The sequence below is a fragment of the Ailuropoda melanoleuca genome, chromosome 10 (assembly GCF_002007445.2).
Source record: "Ailuropoda melanoleuca isolate Jingjing chromosome 10, ASM200744v2, whole genome shotgun sequence".
NCBI lineage: Eukaryota > Metazoa > Chordata > Mammalia > Carnivora > Ursidae > Ailuropoda > Ailuropoda melanoleuca.
Window position 1 is genome coordinate 70,039,430 of NC_048227.1, and position 9,909 is coordinate 70,049,338.

The following is a 9,909-nucleotide window of genomic DNA, read 5'->3' on the forward strand; positions in this document are numbered from 1 at the left end:
ACACACACACACAGACACTTCTCCACTGGCCCTCGTTAGGAGAGACAGGAAATGATAAAGAGAGCTACAAAAGCCTTTGTATTCAGGATGGTGACCTCTGGGTAAGAATCAGTCTGGGTTTAAACAGGAATTACTCAATGACAACATGGGGTTCCCTTAGCCCCTCCTGTGGAGAAATCAGTCTTAGTCCTCAAGTTAAGGCTCCTCCATTAGGCAGCCAAAAATAATCAGTATTACCCCTTCTACAGGAGTCTTTGCCTTTAAAATGTTTTTCTGTGCCAATTAAGCTTCCAATCCTGTTTGCTTGCACATGTAGGCATGGCAAGACATTAAGCCCTCTTTCTCCTTACTTTCTTATCACAAGCAAAGTGTATGAGAGAGCGCCCCACGATGATCATTCATTTCTCATTCCAAATTATTATCCAAAAGGCAATTCTATCTGGAACTGAAACTATCTTACTTTTCATCTCACATCTAATTGAGTAAAATAATGATATAACTTAGTAAACTGTTCTTGGGTGTTCATACTCAATTAAAGTTTTAGTGTACCCCAGCTCACCTGAAGCCCTCTTAATAAGTGAAGACAATTACATTTACTTTTTAAAATTTTCACAACAGTTTTACACTCACAGAACCCTGTGGATGTTTCCTTACTGTCCCTTTCCTTCCTAGCTGAGTCATGGGCCAGATGTGGTTCTAAGAGTTCTTTATCCCCATTACTTTCTCACAGAGGGCTCAGAGGCTGCAGGTAATTCTTGCCTACTCCTCTGGGCCTGTCCATGATTTCCTCTTCTTGCGCTATAATCACTAGCAGCTGCTTTGTGGATCCCTTTCCTTGTTTTAATAGCCAAGAGTCCTCCAGCTCCTAAGGCTTAACCAGAGTATTATTAGTCTATTGTCCTTGGATGAAACACAATGAAGGTACAATCATGTACTGAGAAAGAAGCAGTAAAGAACTGTCTTGGGGCCAAACACTCCCAAAAATTGAGGGCAAACCACTGGGCAAAGTTTCTTAAAATCCAAGATTTCAGGGCAAGTCCCATAAGATACATGCAACATAGTAGATATATAACAAAACATGTAATTAAGCAGTATAGTAAGAATAGAGAGATCAAAGGAATAGAAAAATCCCAAAACAAATCTCAGATGCAACAGAAGAGACACCATAAATCATAGATAAGGAGATAAGGCTGAGACACTTGAGTTTTGGAAAATAATACAATTTAGATATTCAATAAGTATAAATTATACATGGGTTAGAGTTATATTTAGTCAAATATACATATATAATCTGGAAGAGAGTTTTCTAAAATAAAAGCAGTAAAAGTAGTAAAAAGAAAAGTTTGAAAATTTTGAATAACCCCAAAAATGCAAAAACTGAACAAAATCTTAACAAAATTTTTAAAATACTTCGCAAATACAACAAAGGGCTCATACTTATAAATAAGAAAAACACAAAGATTCATTGATAAGTGAACAAAGATAATGGGTTGACAACGTATAAAATTCCAAACGGATAGTAAAACATTTTAAAAAATTGTTCAATTGCATTAATAAAGAAAAATGCAAAGTAAAAATGGGATGCTAATTTAACCCACCAAATAAGAAAAAAAATTATATTTAATATTTGTAAGAGCTTAATAATATGAGCATCCTCATACACTGCTGGTAAGACAATTGATAGAATCTATCTGAAGATAACTTGGCAACGTATTTACACATCTCATAATTTATCATAAAAATGTAAATAAAATTTAAGACCAATATTTATGTACAAAAATGTTCAATACAATATTATTTATAATAAAATTTTAAAACAATGGAAGTCTAACATTTGAAAATAATTAAATTATGATACATCTATAAATGAATTATATAACCAATAAAATTATGCTTAAAAGACTTAATTAAATGCTTATGTTATAATGAACATGAAGAAAAAAATCACAAAATTCCTTGTAAAAAAATTCTTAACTCTAATTCTAAAAAACCATTCTTAAAAGTTAAAATGAAGTAAGCCAAAATGTTAACCAGCCACCCCTTAGGCAGTGGAATCATGTGTCATTTATTTTTCTATTCTCTGTCCTAATTAGTACTTTCCACATTTTTCTTTAAAAAAAATAATAAAGGACAAAAAGAAAAAAAAAAACTGAACAGCCACACACCAAAAAAGGAAAAAGTTTGCTATGATTTTTTTCAGAAGATCAAGAATAAAAAAGTGAGTAAGGTACAAATATTAGTATAGTTTGGTTCTAGAAATCCACTTTAATAGTGAAAGTTGTATAAAATATTTCAAACATACATACTTCTACATACAAAATTTAAAGATATACATCAAAAACCATAGAGTTTTTGACTATGTGGGGATGGGAGAAGATAACAGGGATAAAAAGGAATAAATACAAAAATAAATTGTTCTCATAAAGGCATAAAACAGCTTCCTTCAATCATTAGCAAATATGTCCCAGGCTTGATTAAGGCAAACTAAATTGTAATTTTAAGATTGTATGTATGTTTAGGTTTCATTGTTTATTTTTGAAAGATTAATATCTACTTTTTAAAGTTAAGTTTATAAACATCACATAATGAAACAACAGACAATACCATACTCCATTTACAGCATGAAAGTTTCCGGACTAGTTTTCTGCCACAAAATGTTCTTCTCCCTTTATTCCTATTGTTAATTATGAACCACAGTGGATCTGCCTATGAAACTCAGGATGATGGAGAGACACCTCAAAAAAATAACCAAAAACTCCTCTAAAATACCGTTATTGTTTTTATGTATTTATAAGAGAATTTTTAAGTTCTACCAACTCCAAATGTGCATCTAATTGCCATTCCAGTTAAACCTGAAGGATAGATGTACCCGAAGGATATGGCAGTGATTTCAGAATATTACAGGTTAGTTTGGTCTATATAGAGAGAATAGAAACAAAAATGAAGAAAAGTAAGCATCATTTCATTTTAAGAGAAGCAGTTGTTTTTTATTCCTTTCTTCTTAGGTATCATCACATCACAAATGGCCTCTACTCACAGAAGAATGAATAATGTCTATCTTGCAAGTTATAAAAGGTTCTAACAATTTTGTTTGACAATCAAATTTATGCTACTCATTTGATGATAGAATAAATACATGATTACCAAAACATCCTTAAAATAGTTTAAAATTCATCAGACCTAAAAAAAAATTATATGCGTCCTAGTATTTATAATTTTCTATCTTTATTAATAACGCTTTTCACTCCTTAAGCCATCAAAACTCACTAGCAAAGATTTCCATGAGAAAACGGTCTCATAAAAACTATGCTATAAAGAAGTACTAAAGACAAATCAGACATTTGGAATGTCATTCAGCCCATTGCCTAATTCTCATTCATTCCACACTTCATTTGGACTCTGGATTTTCGTGCTAAATTTCATAGTCTCTCCAAAAGCATGTTTAACTGTGTAAACTAAGAGCCTAATCAGTGAATATTGAGCTACAGAGTTCAGTAAGAATTTGTGTTTTATGCAAATTAGAAGAGTAGCTAAACATGTTTGACATTAGAACAATACAAAAGTTTAAAAATAAAGCAACAAACTATTTAGAAAGAGAATACCACTTTGTGGTAAGCATTAAATTTATCCAGAATAATTTATGCCAGGTAAGAAGTAAAGAATGTTTATTTTTTTTCCCCAGGATAATGTGGTCTGGTTAATTTGCTGTACTTATGGAAAATACTAGCTTAGAGCCTACCTTAGATACTGGTTTTTGGTATCACATGACATTTTACTCTTATTTCCTCCATGAAAATGATACATTCCTGGAATTTACATATATGTCCTTTTTTCCTTTGTACATTTAGCTTCAGCAAATCCCTTCTAAATGTAATCCCTTCTGAGTAAATCAGGAACAGAGAAAATATAATTTTTTAATCCTTTAGCTGTTCCTTGTCTATAGGATAAAATCCAAATAATTTTATTCTACCATCTAAGATGCTATACTCCACCTTCTACTTTCCTACATATCTTTTCACTCACGTAAAAAGCTTCATTCATTGAACTGTCCATTCTGCTGAAGAAATTGTAGCAGCAGTCCAAGTGTAAGCTGATGGAATGAATGGCGGGAATAAGACAGAAGAGACCCTCGAAGGTTACTTTCAAGGTAGGAAACGTTGAAATTTATTTCTTGAGAAGTCCTAAGTTATAGAGACAAAGAATATAAAGGGAAAGGAGAAAGAAAACCAAAAAATGATGATGCTATCTTGTACCAGTATTTGATGCTTCAGGTTTATATATATTGGAATCCCCTTAGAGTGAGAACACTTTTTATAGTTTTTCTTTATATGCTCGCGTTTTTCATAGTGATAACCACCCAGTAGGTATTCAATAAGTACTTGTTGAATGAATGAACATCAATTGTCCTCATTGCCATTTTATTACTATCACCTTTAGTTTAAAAAATTATCTATGAAAGCTCATATCTATAATAAAATATTTTGCGAAAACTTGAATGGAAAAAATTGAGACATTATCAAGTGTTAGAGGAGATAAGGGTCAACTCTAACACATAAAATATGAAGAGAGGGTATATTGGAACAACCATCTGGGGAAACAGTTTGGCATCACTTTGTAAAGCAGAACATGTGCATATCCCATACCCTAGAATTTCCAATCCTAGAGAAATTCTTACATATATACTAGAGAAGTGCTTGTACACGTGCCCCAAAGGGCTCACAGTAGCAATGTGTGTAATAATAAAATAGAATTGGAAAAAAGCAAATGGTCATCTAAAAGAAAAGAGATTGTCATGTGCTTATACATGAAATAATAAAACAGTACAGATGAGCAAACTATGACCGGCAACAACCTAGATGCCTCTTACACATACAATTAAGTGAACAAAGCAAGCATCAGAAGGCTCCATACAGTATGGAACAAATTTTGTAGCTCAAAACAAGCAAAAATAATATTGTATTGTTTAGGCATATGTACATTTTTTTTTAATTTAAGGAAAGAGAATGATATATCTCTGTGTTGATTCTCAGGATAGAGGTGGGAGTCAAGAGGATAGGAGAAAAAGCAAGCACCCAGTTTATTTTATTTTTTTAACATTTTATTTATGTATTTGAGAGAGAATGAACGAGTTGGGGGCAGAGGCAGAGGGAGAGGGAGAAGCAGACTCCCCGATGAGCAGAGCCCAGGACCCTGAGATCATGACCTGAGGCAAAGGCAGACGCTTAACTAACTGAGCCAAGCAGGGGTCCCACAAGCACCCAGCTCAGATTTAAAACATGGGTAACATTTCTTAATTCAATGACAGATTCCTTGGTGGGCATATCATCATACTTTAGAACTTACATATATATGTGTGTGTGTTACATATATTCTTGTAACATAGCAGGTAACATATTTTTAACTGATAATAAAGGAAAATGTTCAAAAAATGGCAGTCTGAAAAAAACTTAGTTTTTAGAAAAAAAAATTGGGTATAGTTATACATGAACATGATGTGTAAGTCCTACCATAGAGAAAGGGCAATGGAAGAACTAATAGCAACATATGACAATAGGAGAGTCAGCATTATAATGAATTTACTGGATTCATTACTTGCTTTTACTTCATTAACTTTTTTGCCCCATCAAAGTATTCTGAACAATAGTTTGTCCAACATATGGGAAGAATTAGACAGAAAATCTTTTATTTCACATTGTCATGCCCAGAACAATCTCTTTGTTTAACCAGAACACTGGCTTTGTCCTCAAATTTACCAGGGACAAGTAGGAGAAGAGTTATGACAAACATAAATTTAAGTGTTTTTGTTTAGTTTTTCTATGTGCTTTTGTTTAGTTTTTCTATGTATTTTTGCAGCAATTTTTTCACTGAGAACTCTTCCAGAACTTTATGTTGTCTGATTGTGGTACGAAACCTTTATTCTTTGATTTAATATGAAGGTGATTAGAGATTGCAATGTACCTAGAAAACCTTGACCCCATTATTTCTTACCTCCTTTCAAGAGATTTTTGTCACTATTGCTCCACTCCTTGAGGGTCTTAGCATACTACCATCACAGATGCCAGTCTCTGAATCCACATGTCTCCTTCAGGAAATCATTCTGTTTCAGAGGTTTTAATTATCATGTCACATCAAAAGTAAAGCATGTCCTTGAATAACAACAGAACACTTCTAACTACAGTGATCCTTATATCTATGAATTTAAAATATTTACTTTTCTATTACAAGGGTAGTTTTTGGGTCCCCATGTTTTAGGGGATATGTCTTAAATGTTTTTTATTCCTTAAAGTAAGATATATGAGTGAATGACTGAACAACATGTTTTCCAATCATACAAATCTGTGATTACTAGAAATTAAAAGAAACCGAGATATTCTGCTTCATTAGCATCTCTAAATTTTTCATTTATTCACTATAGGAGAGAAACTAAATAAGAGGACGGCATAGAAATTTAGCAACAAGGAGTTAACTAGAAATTCCTGGATCTCCTAAATAACTTGAGGAGTCCTGTTCCTTCCAATTCTTTACACCCTGGTCCCCTTATCTTCTCTTACTTTGGCTCATTCAAATTTATAGAAGCAAACTGAAGAGATATTAACTCCTTAAAAGCTAATAAATGCCAAGTCAATAAACATTTCCTGAATAGGATAGATTAAAAACTAAAATCTGCAGCCCATGCCCTAAAGAGCTTGAGAATCAGAAGTCTTTTTGAGGAATCATTCTATGCCATGAAGACTCCTTTATCCAGTCTACCCGACCAACGGTCATTTAGCCTCCAGTGATAGGGAATGCCTCACTGTCAAAGGAGCCTAGTTGGTTAGAAAATTCTTATATTAAACTACAACTCACAGCTTTGTAGCTTGCCTACATTTGCTCTTTACCAGCCTATTAGAATAACAAGCCTGTCCTCATGTTTACGTAAGGATTTTAAAATAATTCCTGTTTAAAATCTTCCCCTTTTCTTCTTTGTTCCACTAGAACATTCCTCATAAGACACAGTTTTCATTTTTTCTTCAAGTTTCCAGTTTTTTCTCCTGCATAGTATTCTGTCACTGTTAGTCGAAAAACATGGTACCCAGAAGCATATGTAATATTTTAGGAATGATCACCTTACACTATAGACTCTATCTATTACTGCAACCAAACATAAGGCTAGCTTTTCTATAATTCAATAATTATTCATTCAGCAAACATTTACCAAGTACCTACTAAGTCCTTGGTTTAGGCTAGGCCTTGGGGATTCAAAATCAAGCAGTCCCTGCCCTCATTTGGCTGCATTAAACTATTAGCTCATGGGAAGCATATGATCACTTAAAATCCTAGCTCTCCTGAATTTGTGTCTCTCCAAGCAGATCACCTCTGTCTACTGATATGTACAGAAACTGACCTTAAACACTGATGAAGTTCACTGTGACTTTAACCACAGCATTCGCTTTAGGAATGAGAGTTTTAATTCTGGTTATCAAAACTGTATACTCTATTTGCTATTCCTTTAAAGCAAAGATTAGGGGGAAAAGAAACGTGGCTCTCTCATCTTCTTAGGTGGCTTTTATAAAAATGAGTAGCACAGTGAAGGACAGATACCTATGGTGAGGCTTCTACCTCTCTTCTCTCTGTAAATTTCATGCAACACACCTAGATATGATGTTTTTAATCAGATAAGTTTTTATCACTTCTTTTTTTTAAGATTTCATTTATTTATGAGAGAGAGCGCACACGGAGGGAGGGGCAGAAGGAGAGGGACAAGCAGACTCCGCACAGATCACAGAGCCCAACTCAGGGCTCAATCTCATGATGTTGAGACCATGACCAGAGCTGAAACCAAGAGTCAGATGCTTAACCGACTGAGCCACCCAGGTGCCCCAGAATATATCACTTCTATCATTCACCTTGCATTTGATCAATTTATTCACAAAGGAAAATTAAGGTATGTTGTGCACATATCTCCTGGTTTGCCATATTATCAACCCTCCTACAAAAGAACATAAAATTTTTTATGCCATGTTCTCAGTGAATTCATTTTGAAGCCTTGTGATATTGCAAGACTCCAAAAATTCTCCAAAGTACTCACAATTTTTTTACTACTCCATTCTATACTTTTGCTAGGGAATGAGATTATCGTTTGATGTCTGTTCTTCTCAATACCCTTCCTTTCATCTTCTGAAAATTAAACAATCTACAATTTCTGTCACTTTTCTTCTCCCACCCTTCCCCCTCCAAAGAAAATTCTGATTCTCATGGAAGCAGGAGGTCAATAATGGACTTAGAGTAAGAGCAGCAACAACTGAAAGGAGGACCCTCTGCCTCCCGAACAGCAGTGACTTTCAAACTCCTTTCAGTTCCCTTTCAAAGTCTTCAAGGGAAAACTTATCAGTAGTCCAGTAACTGAAGCAGATACAGCTGAAGCTTCTCCAGTTGAAGGAAGGAAAGAGAGCCCCTCTCCTAGAACCTTGCTTCGCACATGTTAATATGCATATGAATCTCACCGGAGGATCTTGCTGAACTGTAAGTCCGGGATCTGGAGGTCTGAGGTAGGGCCCAAGAGTCTGCTCTTTCCCAAGCTCCAGGTGATGCCCAAGCGCTGCCCCATGGAGCAGACTTTGTATAGCAGGACCCTGGACCATCTTCACTGGATTTCTGAGGTTCCCCCAAAGAATTAGACTTATGTGGCTCTAGCATTTCCACCTATTTTCTCATAGCTATATATCATCATCTCCCACTATGGTAGGTACATCCCCAAAGATGCCTGTGTCCTAATCCCCGGAGCCTGTGAAATGTTACGTTATATGGCAAAGGGGAATTAAGTTTGCAGGTGGATTAAGTCTGTTCATCAGCTGACCTTAAAATTGGGAGATTATCCAGGTGGATCTAACGTAATCACAAGATTTCTTAAAAATAGAAGCATAACTCAGAGTCAAAGATGCGACTCTTAAAGACTTGTTATGGAGATACCGTATTGCTGGCTTTGAAGATGGAGGAGAGAAGCCAGGATCTAAGGAATGTGAACAGTCTCTAAAAACTAAAAAAGGCAAGGAAACAGATTTTGCCCTAGAGTCTCCAGACAGAAACGTAGCCCAACTAACAACTTGATTTTAGCCCCGTGACTTGTGCCAGACTTCCATCCTACAGAACTGCAAGATAATAATTTGTGTTGTTTTAAGCCCCCAAAGTTGTGTTCATTTGTTACAGCAGTAACAAAAAACTAATATACCCTCCTCATCATGTTTTTCACTGGATAACTAAAGAGCCAACTCTAATGGACTATATAATATCATGACTTTCCCTTAAAAAAAAATAAAGATAATATTTGAGTGAAGCTTTCTCCCTGAGTTGCTACTTCATTTTCGAGCTGTGAGCTGTATAACTATTCCAACGGGTCTCTTTATGTAGAAGTCCATGATTTCTCCATATGACAACATAGATTACATTACTAACTCTGCATCTGGATTTAAAAAGAACACAAATTGTTACAAAAAAATATATAACTAACTAAATAAAAAGAAAGCAATTGTTTTGCTGGGTTTAGAACAAGATTTACTACTGAAACTAACTGTCTAGGGTCTGACTTTAAAGGTGATATTCTGTTTTTCAGTGTTCATTACTGCTTTAGAAAAAAATAACTGAAAACCCATAAAATGATTTTTGTTACTACTATTCTTCCTCATGGTATTTAAAGAGAGCTTTACCACATTTACCACAAAATGAGTTTAAATGTCAGCATAATAACTTTTCCATAATTCTAAATTAGTTAGAATTTTGGTTGGAACAAACCAGTACAAGCACTGAAATTGAAAGCATCAGGAGTTAGGCCGCTTAGATTAACAATATTTAATTTCCCAGAAATTTTCAGGCGAGGGTGAGGGGGAAATGTCAATAAAATTAAAGCATGCTAGGACTGCATCTCTCTTAACA